The 15,993-nt window shown below is 39.7% G+C and overlaps 1 long non-coding RNA gene across 1 annotated transcript in view; it reads right to left on the bottom strand.

The window, feature by feature from the left end:
- The window catches only part of Gm38407 (predicted gene, 38407), an 84,916-nt gene that overhangs the window by 14,278 nt on the left and 54,645 nt on the right, over positions 1–15,993 (bottom strand). The window contains exons 10-11 of the long non-coding RNA NR_110487.1: positions 4,024–4,132; positions 2,247–2,414 (exon numbers count right to left, since the gene is read on the bottom strand). This is a non-coding gene — a long non-coding RNA (predicted gene, 38407). The remainder of the gene's footprint in view (positions 1–2,246; positions 2,415–4,023; positions 4,133–15,993) is intronic.

Here is a 15,993-nt window from a genome sequence, read left to right as displayed (position 1 = left end):
ACAGTGGGATATCCATGTGGAGCTCTACTAAAATCCTGTTCAGAGTTAAAGATCACGATGGTGACAGAACTCATGTGAAACTATATTACTACAAGCTGAGAAAATGTCCATATTAGCAAGAGACAAGACACTCATTGGTGATACTATTTATAAATTATTAAAATGTTCTTATTTTATTTTTAAAGCTTCAGACATAAAATGGGCTGCCAATCAACACTTTTGAATAAAATTGTATAAATTACGAGAGAGAGAGATCCCAGGTCTATGACTAAATATATTTTCTGAAAAAATACTACATATTCTTAGTAAATATTCTTTTGACATGACTCAGATTTCAAGACCATCTAGGACAGTGGTTCTCAACTTTTCTAATGCTGTACCCCTTTAATACAGATCTTCATGTAGTGGTGACCCCCCAATCATAAAATTATTTTCATTTCTACGTCGTAACTTAATTCTGCTACTATTATGAATCAAAATGTGAACACTGTGTTTTCTGATGGTCTTAAGCAACCCCCATGTAAAGGTCCTTTAACCCTCACAAAGGGTTGGCAATCAATAAATTGAAATTGCCAATGTAGGGCAAAGGAAAGAATGGTGAAGAAAGGGAAAAGAATCTTTCATTTATACATTTATTGTTGTGGTTGTTTGAAGAGATATGACCCCCATAGACTCATTCATCTGTTTCAATGAATGGCCCACAGGGAGTAGAAAGCACTATTAGGAGATGTGGTCTTGTTGAAATAGGTATAGCCTTGTTGGAGGAAGTGTGGTCACTGTGGTTGTGGTCTTTGAGGTCTCCTATGCTCAAGTTACACCCACTGTGGCACAGTTTCCTTCTCTTGTGTGTGGAACAAGATGTAGAACTCTCAGCTCCTGCTCCAGGATTATGTCATGCTTCCTGCCATGACAATAGTGGACTTAACCTCTGAAAGTGTAACCCAGCTTAATTAAATGTTTTCCTTTATAAGAGTTGCTATGGTCATAGTGTTTCACCACAGCAATAAAAGTCAAACTAAGATACTATCTATATGACTATCTATCATTCACATAATTTTTATCTACTTTTCTATTGTATATTGAAATAGCCATGGTAACCAAACTCTATGGATACATAAAACTTCGAATTGAATGAGTTGAGCATTTAAGAACTCTACTGACATTTCTTAATCCAACAAAAGACTAATTGAGATATTTAATGGTTAAATTACTTGAATAAACAGTGTGAACTAGGAACGAGTAGAGCCTATGGGAAGATATTGTGTGGTAGTGGACCAGATGGCAGTGACCTGTTAGAGCAGAGTAATGACCTATAAATCTCACTTTGGGTGTCAGCAGGAGAGGGGACAGCTCCTGGAGAAAAGGATAGGGCAATAGCCCCTGAGATGACCACATGTTGTATTCCAGGATTCCATGTCAGAAACTCATAAGCTTGGTTACTTCAAGAGAATACTTTCACATGGGTTATCAGTGAACAAAAACTTGACAATCTGTTGAGAAAAGGGATTCTGTTTTGCTGCAGAGTCAAGAAGACTGATAAATCAGATAGTGAACACTGGGTCTTGCAGAACACTAAGTCTCTCAAGTCCTCTGATTTTTCAAAGGTCAAAGACTTGGTGGTTGCTTTGTCTCTGTTGCTTTGGATTTCTCTGAAGTCCCCACCAGACTCAGATCCCAGACTCTCCTCTTCTTGCTCATACACAGGCTTTCCATTCATATTCCATCTCAATGAACAGGTTCCCCACTCTACCTCGAAACTCCCTTGCTACTATAATGACTTTCATCTTAGCTCTCCAGACTTGAAATTCTAAGTCATCCAAAAGACTGAACCCTTTCTGTCTCCAAGTATCTTCCTAATGAAAATACTATTTCCTCCATATCTTACTAAAATCAATGACTAGTCATTAAAAGTTCTCTGAGTAATAACATATCAGAAAATGATATGGTCCTAGGTTCCTAGCCTCCAAAGTAGCTTGCATTCTAGTGAAGATAAGCAGAGATACGTGTGAGTCAAGACAGAAAATTCAGACGGAAGACCAGATAACTCCCTCTAGATAGCTAAAGGAAACTGTCATGAAGGCCATGACATTGACTTGAGACAATAAATGACAGGTGAGGTTTTAATACCCAGGAGAATGGGGAATGAACTCCCATGTGCAAAAGCTGCATGCATATGAAACCACACATACAACAGCAGGCTGTTGACACAGAAACATGCCTTATACTAGCAGCTCACTCAGAGTTACCTTGTTTTAGATTAGTGGTCACTGCTGGTTGCATGTACATCTAATCGCAATTTTTCTCTCCAGTTGCTACACAGAGCAGTAAGCTGACGCCCTCCTGCATTAGCTAGAGTAGAGACAGAGCCCTGGCAGGTGTTCCGTGAGTCTGATCTGTGAAGGGCTATTGAGAACCTGCAGAAGAAAGCAGGAATGATTTCATCGGACAAGCATGTGACTGCACTAAGCAATCTGTTTTTGTAGGATGAGGTCCCAGACTAAGAAGGGATGGGCCACTATGTGGTACAAACCCACGGGGAACAGGCTTGCAGCTGCCCCATGTCTCTAGTAATCCACTGACGTAGATAGAGCGAACTCCACTCTCCAGCTTACTCATAAACTGTGGCCGTGAAACCCAGGCTCTGTGGGTAAAGGCACCACAATTTCGTTGGGACTACTGCCAGCTACATGGTAACTGGGTCAGGCAAGTCCCAGCCTTTGCTAAAACATTTAAAATGAATAGAGCCGATTACGTTCCCCACCCCTACCCCCACCCCAGTTTTCCTTCAATAGAATCGTGGATTCACTTTCAGAATTTCTAAGCTGTGTACATTTTGAAAGTGGATTTGGAGAAACTTACGGTTTTGAGTAAATAATTGGGAAGTCCGTTGCCTGAAGTTCTTTATTTTGGTTGCAAATTAATCCAGTGGTCAGAGAAATAAATCTTTACTGCTTTACACCATGTTTTCCCAACAGTTGATGTTCATGCTAAAAACATTCTTTGTAATAAAATTGTGCTAAGTGGTTGTACAAACAAATGGGCCAATGGAGCTGTATCAGGCTCCTATAGTTTTAAAGCCTTCCCTTCGTTGCAAATGCCACGACACCCATTCTGAGATCAGGTCCAGCTCCTGTTCTGAGATCCTGTGATCTGCGACCCCCCCCCCCAACACCCTCCATGTTGTTTGTGTTGCTAGGGAGTAGGGATACTGTATTCTTTGTTGTCTACTCTGACCAGACTGGTATTTGCTTTGTTGCCGCCAAAGAATTATGTTTCTGTCAGCCCGGTTTCCTTGGCTTTGGCAAATCCTGGTTATATTTCCCAATTACAAAGCCATGACTCATCTTGTAGCATCTCCTGATTTAAAATTAGCCCGACAGATTGGATTTGTTAAACTGAAAATGGCAGGGAAGGATGGGCCATCCTTCATGATGACAATCCCTGTTATTGGTGGAGCCTCAAGAAACTTGTAAAAAAATGCAGAGATTGTACAAGAAGAGTTTTAACTCATTAGGAACTTTGACTGTTTAGTCTGAGCAGGATAAATAATCATATTTTGTAAAATCCCGAGGCCTGGTTATCCCGTTTATGAAAACAGTTTTGAACTAAGCCATAATAGCAAACTAGTCATTAATATGAGACTTGAATTAAAAAGGTGCAATTTAATTTTCATATGGCATATTCAACACAAATGAGAGGATCCCCTAGCCGTGGCCAGGACCCAGACAAATGCAATTTCTGTCCTTTGATCTTTGTGGCCAAAAAGAAATGAAGAGAGACGAGATAATTTCACCTCAGCTTTTCATTGTTCTAAAAAAATAATTAAAAAGACAACACTTGTTGTTTGTTCTCATATTTATAATCAGATGGCTCTCCCATTTCAAGAAGACAGATGCAATTCCCCTTGCACTTGCAAGGGAAAAGCAATCAAATTTTTGCGAAACTGAGAGCGCTGACAAAGTCCTTCCTTCTGGTCTGCAAATGATTGCTTCATTTTTTTTTCCCCACTCAAAACAGACTTACCCTCTGGCATATCGTCTTACTCTTTATCTCATGAAGGCTACCATCTGAAATATCACACATGCATGTCACTTTCTTCACCAGGTTTGAAGAATGTTTCTTTCAAGAATTCCTGTGTGGTGTAGCAATCAGATAGGGCAATAATTGTTATCAATACCGTTGTACTGGAGCAAAAGTGAGGATACTCATTAGACGATGAGAAGATATGACTATAATCCACCTGGGATGTTTTTGGTAAAAGAGATTCTTCCTTGATTAGATCCTGACTCTACTCTCTTAGGGGAGGTCCTTAGTGTTTATTTTGTTTGGCCTCTGGATCTGTTGTCTGAGTGAGTCTTCATTTTTATACGTCATGTTTGGGTACTCCATTGCTTTCTGAGACACTGCCCCACTATTTCTGCACTTAAACCAGTTGGTTCTTTCCTAAGCTTAATGCTTTCACATAGCACTTTGCCAAGTGTGGAAACTGTCAACACCTTCATGCCTCACACTGAGTCTTAGAACCAGAATTTCATTAAATCCATAGTCTTTTTCTCCTCTCTGAGTGGTTGTTTTATCAGTGACTCCTTCCTTACCTCCAACCTTGGCATTGTCAGGAACCTCTCTCAAACAGTTTTTCACATGTGAACAAATGATACTTGTGTGTCTTTTGGGGAATGACACCAAATTTTGCTACCACATTTTATACCATAGGCTGGTTATGGTGCCATGACAAATTAACTCTATAATCTTAGCTTAACACACCAAATACTTGTTCATTATAATTTCTATTAGTTATTAATCATTAAATATTGTATATACCATGTTATCCAAGACCTCATTGACTTAGTTTCTCCAGGATCATGTGGAAATAATGAATTAGGCACTTGGTATATTTCAGAAATTGATTAATTTTAACATATAGTAAAGTTGCTAAGTAACTCATTCTAAAACATGTAGCCAAAATTGAACAAAATTTTTTCCTAAATTCAAAGCTCATGTCTTCTATATTTTCATTCATTGTTCTAAGGTGTTAAATTTGTGGTCTTCTCTTGAGAGCATTGTACTTTAAAGCAATACTTACAGAGTGTTGCATGCATACAAATCACCTAAAAATCTTTTATTTAATTTAGTTTAAAATTATTTTAAATTTATTTACTTTTCAAGTGTTATACTCTTACCCTGTTTCCCCCTCCTGGAAACCTCCTTCCCATTCCCCTTCTCCCTGCTTCTATGAAGGTATTCCTCCACCCACCTACCCACTCTTACCTCCCTGCCTTCCCACATTCCCCTACACTGGGGCATCTATCAAGTCTTCATAGGACCAAGGACCTCTCCTCCCATTGATGCCTGATAAGACCATCCTCTGCTACATATGCAGCTGGAGCCATATGTACTCCTTGGTTGGTAGCTTACTCCCTGGGAGCTCTGGGGTTCTGGTTGGTTGATATTGTTGTTCTTCCTATGGAGTTACAAACCCCTTCAGTTCCTTAAGTCCTTTCTCTAACTCTTTCATTGAGGTCTCCACATTCAGTGCAATGTTGGCTGCCAACATCCAACTCTGTATTTGTAAGGATCTGGCAGGGCCTCTCAGGAGACAGCTACCTCTGGCTCCTTTTGGCAAGCATTTCTTAGCATCCACAATAGTGTTAGAATCTAGTGACCATTATCTGGGATGGATTGCCAAGTGGATGGCAGTTTCTGCTCTGGCACTTGGTCTCCATATTTACTCCTGTGTGTATTTTGTTCCCCTTTATAAGAATGATCAAAGAACTTACACTTTGGTCTTCCTTCTTCTTGAGCTTCATGTGGTCTGTGAAGTGTATCTTAGGTATTCCAAGCTTCGGGGCTAATATCCACTCATCAGTGAGTGCATACCATGTGTGTTCTTTTGTGTTACCTCAGGATGATATTTTCTAGGTCCATCAGGATGATATTTTCTAGGTCCATCCACTTGCCTAAGAATTTCATGAGTTCATCCTTTTTAATAGCTGAGTAGTACTCCATTGTGTAAATGTACCATATTTTCTGTATCCATTCCTCTGTTGAAGGACATCTGGGTTCTTTCCAGCTTCTGACTATTATAAATAAGGCTTCTATGAACATAGTGTAGCATGTGTCCTTTCTATATGTTGGAGAATCTTTTTGGTATATACCTAGGAGTGGTATAGCTGGGTCCTCAGGTAATACTATGTCCAATTTTCTGAGGAACCCCATACTGATTTCCAGAGTGGTTGTACCAGCTTTCAATCCCACCAACAATGGAGGAGTGTTCCTCTTTCTCCACATCCTTGCCAGCATCTGCTGTCACCTGAGTTTTTGATCTTAGCTATTCTGACTTGTGAGAAGTGAAATCTCAGGGTTGTTTTGATTTGCATTTTCCTGATGACTAAGGATGTTGAACATTTCTTTAGGTGCTTCTCAGCCCTTCGAGTTTCCTCAATTGAGAATTCTCTATTTAGCTCTATTCCCCATCTTTAATAGGGTTATTTGTTTCTCTGGAGTCTAACTTCTTGAGTTCTTTGTATATATTGGATATTAGCCTATTAGCCCTCTATTGGATATAGGATTGGTAAAGATATTTCCCAGGCTGTTGGTTGCTGTTACTCACTTTACATCCCACTCACTGCCCCCCTTCTCATCAACCCTTCCTCAAATCCTTCCCCCATCTCCCTCCCCTTCTTCTCTGAGCAGGTGCCCCCCACCATGGGTATTCCCCTACTCTAGTACTTCAAGTCTCTGCATGGCTAGGGACTTCCTCTCCCACTGAGGCAGTCAAGGCAGCCCAGTATAAAAGAACATATCCCACAAACAAGCAGCAGCTTTTGGGATAGCCCCTGTTCTGTTGTTTGGGAGCCACATGAAGACCAAGCTGCACATCTGCACTATATGTGCGGGAAGGCCTAGGTCCAGCCAGGATATGTTCTTTGGTTTCACCTACACATCTTATTAATATCCAGAATCTGCTTCCTGGGAATAGGTTTGAGGTTCTAAGTTTATAGATCAGCTGATGCTGCAGCAGCTGCTGCCAGGGGTGATTGTGGTAGCGGTGTTGTTGATGGCAGTGTTGTTGGTGGTGGTGGTGCTACTGCTGCTGCTGCTGCTGCTGCTACTTCCTGCAACGATGATACTTGTAGGCATGTTTATAATGATCAAGGACAACAGTGGAAGATCTTGCAGATTTGAAGCTCTTCAAAGCAACATCTTTCTGATTACCCAGAAAGCAATAATTTTAAATCATATTAAACAAACTATTTAAAAAGGTATATTGATAGCCATATTGCTGCTTACAATCATCAAGAGACTAAATACATATTAGTTGTGAATGTTATTTTGACTTTATGTTGAAAATGAAGAACATTAACAAATCTGTTTCTTTTGGACCCTTTAGGCATGGTTATACCCATATAGTATGCAATGAAGACGTAAGTAGTCAGAGGGTCCTAGACAAAAAATGGGTTGAACTTTTGATAATGTTTAGGCCAAAACATGTATGGTTATAAAAATATCTCTTTATTTTGAGTTTGATTGGATTTACAGACTATGAGAAAGAATGTCTTTATTGAAAAGACGCTTTTTAGAGTTTATTCTCCCCAGATTTAAGGATAGAATTAAATCCATACCAAGAGGGAAAGGCTATCTTGACTTCAGATCCAGAGCCTGAGATGTCCAGTTATGTAGTTTTCAAGGATTTTCGAAGAGGAATTGCCTAATGCACTCATAAATTTACATCAGTAAGAAGAATGCTTTCATGTAAATGCCATTCTGAACATGGGAGCTGCAGAGGGATGTAAATCAGAACAAATAGAAACTTGGTTCAGATTCCTCAGATCAACTGAGTCCAAGAGCCACTCAATGATAACTTTAAAAAAACATTTATTTTTGCTGATTAAATTTGTTCTTTGACAACTGCATGCATGCATGCATGTAGAGCACTATGTCCCTATCTATGTCCCCTCTACTCTGTCTTACTATTCCCTCTCCCTTTTCTTCATTCCTGTCCCTTTTCTTAGTTTTGTGACCCATTGTTTTGAACTATGACTACATATGTGCCAAGAGACTTGGAAATGCCCTTTGAAGCCTCATAGCCTCATTATTGGATACACAATTGAAGATGCTTATTGTACTTTCCCTATACAGGATTAATATCCAGTAGATCAGTATGGAAAAGAAGGGCTCTATGAGCACATTCCTGGTCCATAATTGGATATCAACAAGGTCAATATTGTGCAGGTTCCATGCATGTCTCAACGATTATGAGACCATATTTGCAATGAGTGTGTCATGTCCTGAAGATAGTATTTCATAGCCCTCTGTCTTTCTTCTGGCTCTTAGATTGCTTCCACTCCATCTTCTGCAATGTTCTCTGAGCCTTAGTGGAGTATTATAAATGTACTGTCTACAGCTCAGCACTTAATCATCATTTATTCTAAGCACCTTAAACAGTCAATTAGACTCTGTATTTACTGTTGTTTACTGCAAAGATATGTATATCTGACTAAAGGTGAGGATTCAACTTGCCTATAGGTAAGTATTTAGAATAAAGTTTAATGACACATCTATTAAGTAAAAAAACAGTCCTTAGTTCTTGCTTTGATTCTATGATCTTCCCACTATGTTTTTGCTTGTTTTGTTTTGTTTGTTTGTTTGTTTGTGTGGACTGGGTTTATAGTACTAAGCATGTACTTCCTCTTTAAGAGTATGCTGGAAATCCAGGCTGAGAGTGATGGCTTACCATTATTACAGTCATGTCACCATTGTGCCAGTTGGCACATCTTGCCTGGAAGGTTGATATTATAGTTCATAGAGTTCATAGGTAGATCATTAATGTCTTATCTTTTCCCACAGCTTGAATAGACAGCACGGAAGAAGCTTCTAGATCAGTCCTGGTTAGATTATGTATTACACCAAAAGGATGTGACATCTTTGGCTACAGAGTTTGTTCATCTAGTTTTGGTAAGCAACCAATAAAAATGCCTATAGTCTTTGTCATTTCAGTAAAGCTGTGGCAGGGTACAAAATTAATGTGCAAAATTCTATAGCCTTCCTATATACCAATGTCAAGCATATAATAGAGAGAGAGAGAGAGAGAGAGAGAGAGAGAGAGAGAGAGAGAGAGAGAGAGAGATATTAGGGAAACAATCTCATTTACCGGAATTCCTTGAAATAAGCCCAAAGAAAGAAATAGAAGTCCTAAACTTTAAAACACAGAAGAAAAGAATAGAGGAAGAACTCTAAAATATTGAAAGAACCCTCCCATGTAAATAAATGGCCAACCTACCAAAATGTACCTATAGTTTCAGTGCAATTCCATTCAAAATTATATCTCCATTCTTTACAGAAATATATATTTAAAAAATCAAAAATTCATAGAAAACAACAAAAGATCCCACATGGGCAAAACAATTCTAAGCAATTATACCCCACAGAAAGAGAGACACATAGATTAATAGAATAGAATGGACATCCAGATATCAACCCATACAAATAAAGCTTGAATTTTGACAAAGAGATAAAAAGAAATACACACTGAATAAAAGAAAACCTTTCCAACAAATGGCACTGTAAAAACACAATATCCACTTGTAGAAGAATGAAAATAGCTCCCTTCCTTTTTCACCATTCACAAAATAACTCCAAATGGATAGTGGACTTTAACTCAAAACCTGGAGTCTGAAACTTCTAGAAGAAAAAAAAAAGCAGGAAGCACACCGCAAGATAGAAGAATGGGTACGTTGTTAAATATACTTCTAGTCACTCAAGAAATAATATCTGTAAGATACAAGAATATAGAGATCAGATCTGTAGCTAAAAGAAAGAGGCATGGTTATTTGTGAAAACATGCCATTCACCATCCATCAATGTGAGGTCACAACAAGGTCCAGGCAGCCTGTTTACCTTCCAGAGCCTAAAGCTGGAGATTTCCCAGACATGCTAGAGAAGCTTACTCAGGGCTGCAACTGTGCAAGAGAACTTAACTGGTCTGAGATCATAATAACATGGGCCTTGATTTGGCTTTGTAAAGTCAGCAATCTGCCTTCCATGGATTTTCTCACAACATCTTTTCACAGACCACCATGTCTCCTGCAATAATTTAATAAAAGCTCAGATCCACTGCTGGAAACTATGGTGTTGAATCAGGTCACATTACACAAAACTTTCCTGTTATTGCAAGGAGCCAGTCCCTTGGGAAATTACTGCTGGGAGTTTGTATTCAAGGCTGCCTTATCAGAACAATGGTATTGTTGTGATTTTCAAAATATTTCCTAACATATTTTCTGATTCTTGCTGTGTTCAGGCAAGCATTGTAGCCCTACCACTTAAAAACTGCCACTTAACTTAGAAAGAAATGCAAACCAGGACATAATCATGTGTGTGTGTGTGTGTGTGTGTGTGTGTGTGTGTGTGTGTGTGTGTGTGTGTGTGTGTGTTGTAAGATAGGTAAGTATTCCTAGGACTAAACTTCCTCACTGAGATATTTCTACAGTTCTAGACAAGTCAAGGTGTGGGGAGTGCCAGAATTGACTGGTGTTTAACAGTGTCCTGATAAATCTATTTTTTGTTTTGTTTTGTTTAGTCATGAAGATGGTGCTAACTAAAACTTACAGGTTACAAGTATATCCAAAATTCTATAGAACCATCATTCATGGGGCTTTTGTATCATTTAAGGAAGGCTAATAAATTCAAGGAAAGAAGATCTGGTGGAAAGCAGAACAATTCACTACACTTAGAAATTATCTTGTGCAACTTTTAGGAGGGATTGTACAATGGTACACGGTAAACAAAGTTAATGGCTGTACAGGTGAAGCTTCCCATTTCATTCCTTAATTTGTCTACTGTTCCTTCACTTACCCCTGGAAAATATAGAAAATAAATACCGGAACTATGCCTCTTAAATAAAGGGGAGGGTACAACTCTTCACTGGGAGCTGTTGAGATGGCTCAGTGATTAAGACGTTGTAAGTTAAGTACAACATACTGCTCTTGCAGAGGACAGACTTCAGTTCCCAGCACCCATGTGAGACAACCCACAGCTGTCTGTAACACCAGCTCCAGGGAAACCCTCTGCTTTTGTCCTCTATCACACACACACACACACACACACACACACACACACACACACTTTTTTGTTCTGGTTAATATTTTTTTATTAGGTATTTTCTTCACTTACATTTCAAATGCTATCTCAAAAGTTCCCCATACCCTGCCCCCCTCCCCACTCACCTACCCACCCACTCCCACTTCTTGGCCCTGGTGTTCCCCGTTCCCCTGTACTGAGGCATATAAAGTTTGCAAGACCAAGGGGCCTCTTTTCCCAATGATAGCTGACTAGGCCATCTTCTGCTACCTATGCAGCTAGAGACATGAGCTCTGGGGGTTCTGGTTAGTTCATATTGTTGTTCCACCTATAGGGTTGCAGACCCCTTTAGTTCCTTGGGTACTTTCTCTAGCTCTTCCATTGGGGGCCCTGTGTTCCATCCAATAGTTGACTGTGAGCATCCACTTCTGTGTCTGCCAGTCACCAGCAAAGCCTCACAAGAGACAGCAATATCAGGGTCCTTTCAGCAAAATCTTGCTAGCATATGCAATGGTGTCAGCGTTTGGAGGCTGATTATGGGATGGATCCCCGGGTGTGGCAGTCTCTAGATGGTCCATCCTTTTGTCTCAGCTCCAAACTTTGCCTCTGTTTTGTTCCCAATTCTAAGAAGGGGCAAAGTGTCCACACTTTGGTCTTTATTCTTCTTGAGTTTCATGTGTTTTGCAAATTGTATCTTGTATCTTGGGTATTGTAAGTTTCTGGGCTAATATCCACTTATCAGTGAGTACATATTGTGTGAGTTCTTTTGTGATTGGGTTACCTCACTCAGGATGATACCCTCCAGGTCCATCCATTTGCCTAGGAATTTCATAAATTCATTCTTTTTAATAGCTGAGTAGTACTCCATTGTGTAAATGTACCACATTTTCTGTATCCATTCCTCTATTGAGGGACATCTGGGTTCTTTCCAGCTTCTGGCTATTATAAATAAGGCTGCTATGAACATAGTGGAGCATGTGTCCTTCTTACCGGTTGGAACATCTTCTGGATATATGCCCAGGAGAGGTATTGCAGGATCCTCCGGTAGTACTATGTCCAATTTTCTGAGGAACTGCCAGACTGATTTCCAGAGTGGTTGTACCAGCTTGCAATTCCACCAACAATGGAGGAGTGTTCCTCTTTCTCCACATCCTCATCAGCATCTGCTGTCACCTGAATTTTTGATCTTAGCCATTCTGACTGGTGTGAGGTGGAATCTCAGGGTTGTTTTGATTTGCATTTCCCTGATGATTAAGGATGCTGAACATTTTTTTCAGGACACACACACATCTTTAAAGATACTAAAAACCAGTTTTTTAAAAATTGACATTTTAAAATGTTTCTTATCTAGTGTCAGGTCAAACTTCAGAGTAATGGAAAAACTTGTACAACTATAGTATATACAGACATGAATATAAAATGACAAAAAGACATTGAGACTCAAGGCATGGGAAGAGAAACAGGTTTCAGTAGCTGTATTGAACTTTTTGACCCAAACAAATATTTTAAGGCACTCTTAGGGGTCCCCAGTTACCAGGCCTATCAGATTTCTGTCATCTGTTTACAGAAGGTTGAGAGTTTATACAAACTATTTTCTTCCCAAATGAACAGTTGATATTAAAAACTTAAGTGAAGATTTGAGAAAGGTCCAGGAGCAATAGCAAGAGAATTTAAAGGACAACATCTATGAAGGCAGCCTACCTTACATGTCATAATCCCACTCATTTATCCTACAATCAGTTGTATTTCTTTAGCCAAGAGCCAGTCAGTGTTCCTTGGGACAACTTCTAAAAACGCAGCATGCTTCATTCTTGTTCCAGTTGCTGCCTTCCTTCAATGCTGTACCCATGACCTAACTATCCTAGGGTCACCTGTGAGTCTTCACATTCACTGTATTTCTGTTCTCATAACATTCTGCATCATGGATAGATTTTACTTTATGTCTACTCTGAAGTGCTTTCACCCTGGACACACATTGTAACTACCTGTGGTGCTTTCTGATCACCATATGCACCATAAGCATAAAAAAAAAAATAGCATGCAGACATTCCAGGGTCACCCTAGTGAATCTGTAATTAGGATTTTCACACCCATGGGAAGGAAAGCAGTAGATCATGATACTTTCAGAACAAGAGAAGGTTCCTAAAGTTTCCTCTAGAGACTCAGTCTCTGCTCCAAGTAGATGAGTTGCTCCTTGTAAGTCCCAGAAAGCCTACCCATGGCTTATGCCTGTGTCTGTACTCTTAGCAAACAGAACTTTCTTTTCCTAGGACCAATGAGTCACCACAAACAATAACGTTATTTATACCAGAAATGATGCAAAACTTTAACCAGCTATTGAGGCCAATACCAGGATCCATTTAGTGTACAGTCGCTTCTCTTTATTATGAATTTACTTATTTATTTAGATTTTATTTAGGCATGGGCTGCATACTAATTTTTCATTGTCAAGTGTATTTATTTTTATAAAGAACAAATCATTTTTCATGTGTATGTTCCTATGTGTGCAAATGCCTGTGCGTATTTATGTGTACAAGGAGGCTAGCGGAAACTTCAGCTGTCAATCTTCAGTTACTCCACCCTTCTTCTTCCATTGGGCTTTTTGGGATAGTCTGGGCTGATAGGTTCCACCTGAGTCCAAAACCACAGTGCTTGGATTACACATATTGATACCAGAACAGCTTTCTCCTGTGGGCTCTGAATATGGCACTGGGGTCTTAGTGATGGAAGGCAAGTTCTCGATCAACTGAACCATTTCAAGAATCCTCAACGGACAATTTTAATTGCACCAATTTTCTGTAGCTTTTCCATTTTCTATTTTATTTATATTCACTCTTTTCTGCTTCCTTCCTTCGATGACTTTTGGATGCAGGCTGTTCTTTTCCCAGTTCCTTAAAGTATAAAAATAGGACAGGTAAGAGTGTGGACTACAGAAGCTAACAGCTTCTGGGACAGGTGGGAGCCACAGAGCTTTTGAGGCAGCCCCCTTTTCAGGCTCCAGACACCCGAGCACCTTCCCTGCCAGAGGATAGGTGTCTGCCCAGCCTGGGAGGGCTTTGCCTGAGTATCAACTGCAGACATCTTGGTTCCAGGTCTCCTCCGAGAGTATTCCGCACAGGTGAGATTGTGGATTAAAGAAGCTAACAGCTTCTGGGACAAATCCTGTTTTGGGCCTTCATCTTCGGCCAGGAGGAAGGTCCAAATGCCAGATATCTGTGCACCTTCCCTGTAAGAGGAGAGCTTGCCTTCAGAGAGTGCTCTGACCACCGAAACTCAGAGGAGAGATCTAGTCTCCCAGGTCTGCTGATAGAAGCTAACAGAATCATGAGAGTAACAATCTCTAACCAGAGACAACTAAATCAAATAACTCCAGAGATTACCAGATGGAGAAAGGTAAAAGTAAGAATCCTACTAACAGAAACCAAGACCACTCACCATCATCAGAACACAGCACCCCCACCTCGCCTAGTCCAGGGCACCCCAACACACCCAAAAAGCTAGACCTGGATTTAAAAGCATATCTCATGATGATGGTAGAGGACATCAAGAAGGACTTTAATAACTCACTCAAAGAAATACAGGAGAACACAGCTAAACAGGTAGAAGACCTTAAAGAGGAAGCACAAAAATCCCTTAAAGAATTACATGAAAACATGACCAAACAGGTGATGGAATTGAATAAAACCATCCAAGACCTAAAAAGGGAAGTAGACATAATATGTGAGGCAACGCTGGAGATAGAAACCCTAGGAAAGAAATCTGGAACCATAGATGCGAGCATCAGCAACAGAATACAAGAGATGGAAGAGAGAATCTCAGGTGCAGAAGATTCCATAGAGAACATCAGCACAACAATCAAAGAAAATACAAAATGCAAAAAGATCCTAACTCAAAACATCCAGGAAATCCAGGACACAATGAGAGGACCAAACCTACGGATAATAGGAGTAGATGAGAATGAAGATTTTCAACTCAAAAGGCCAGCAAATATCTTCAACAAAATTATAGAAGAAAACTTCCCAAACCTAAAGAATGAGATGCCCATGATCATACAAGAAGCCTACAAAACACCGAATAGACTGGGCCAGAAAAGAAATTCCTCCCAACACATAATAATCAGAACAACAAATGCACTAAATAAAGATAGAATATTAAAAGCAGGAAGGGAAAAAGGTCAAGTAACATACAATGGCAAGCCTATTAGAATTACACCAGATTTTTCAGCAGAGACTATGAAAGCCAGAAGAGCCTGGACAGATGTTATACAGACACTAAGAGAACACAAATGCCAACCCAGGCTACTATACCCAGCCAAACTTTCAATTACTTTAGATGGAGAAACAAAAGTATTCCATGACAGAACCAAATTCATACATTATCTTTCCACCAATCCTGCCCTTCAAAGGATTATAACAGAAAAAAAAAAAACAAAAAACAAAAACAAAAAACAATACAAGGACAGAAATCACATCCTAGAAAAAGCAAGAAGATAATCCCTCAACAAACCTAAAAGAAGACAGCCACAAGAACAGAATGCCAACTTTAACAACAAAAATAATAGGAAGCAACAATTACTTTTCCTTAATATCTCTTAATATCAATGGACTCAACTCCCCAATAAAAAGACATAGACTAACAGACTGGCTACACAAACAGGACCCAACATTTTGCTGCTTACAGGAAACCCATCTCAGGGAAAAACATAGACACTACCTCAGAATGAAAGGCTGGAAAACAATTTTCCAAGCAAATGGTCTGAAGAAACAAGCTGGAGTCTCCCCCTTTTTATTTTAATAAAATGATGCTGGACTAGGCCTATGCAATTATGTCCATCCACCATGGCTCCTGTTTTAGGTCATTCCTCTAATGTCACAGCCTTACCTGTTATAGGGTAACCCTATTGCCACCGGGCCTCAT

The sequence above is a fragment of the Mus musculus genome, chromosome 12 (assembly GCF_000001635.26).
Source record: "Mus musculus strain C57BL/6J chromosome 12, GRCm38.p6 C57BL/6J".
NCBI classification, from domain to species: Eukaryota; Metazoa; Chordata; class Mammalia; order Rodentia; family Muridae; genus Mus; species Mus musculus.
This window is presented reverse-complemented; position numbering and strand designations above follow the sequence as displayed.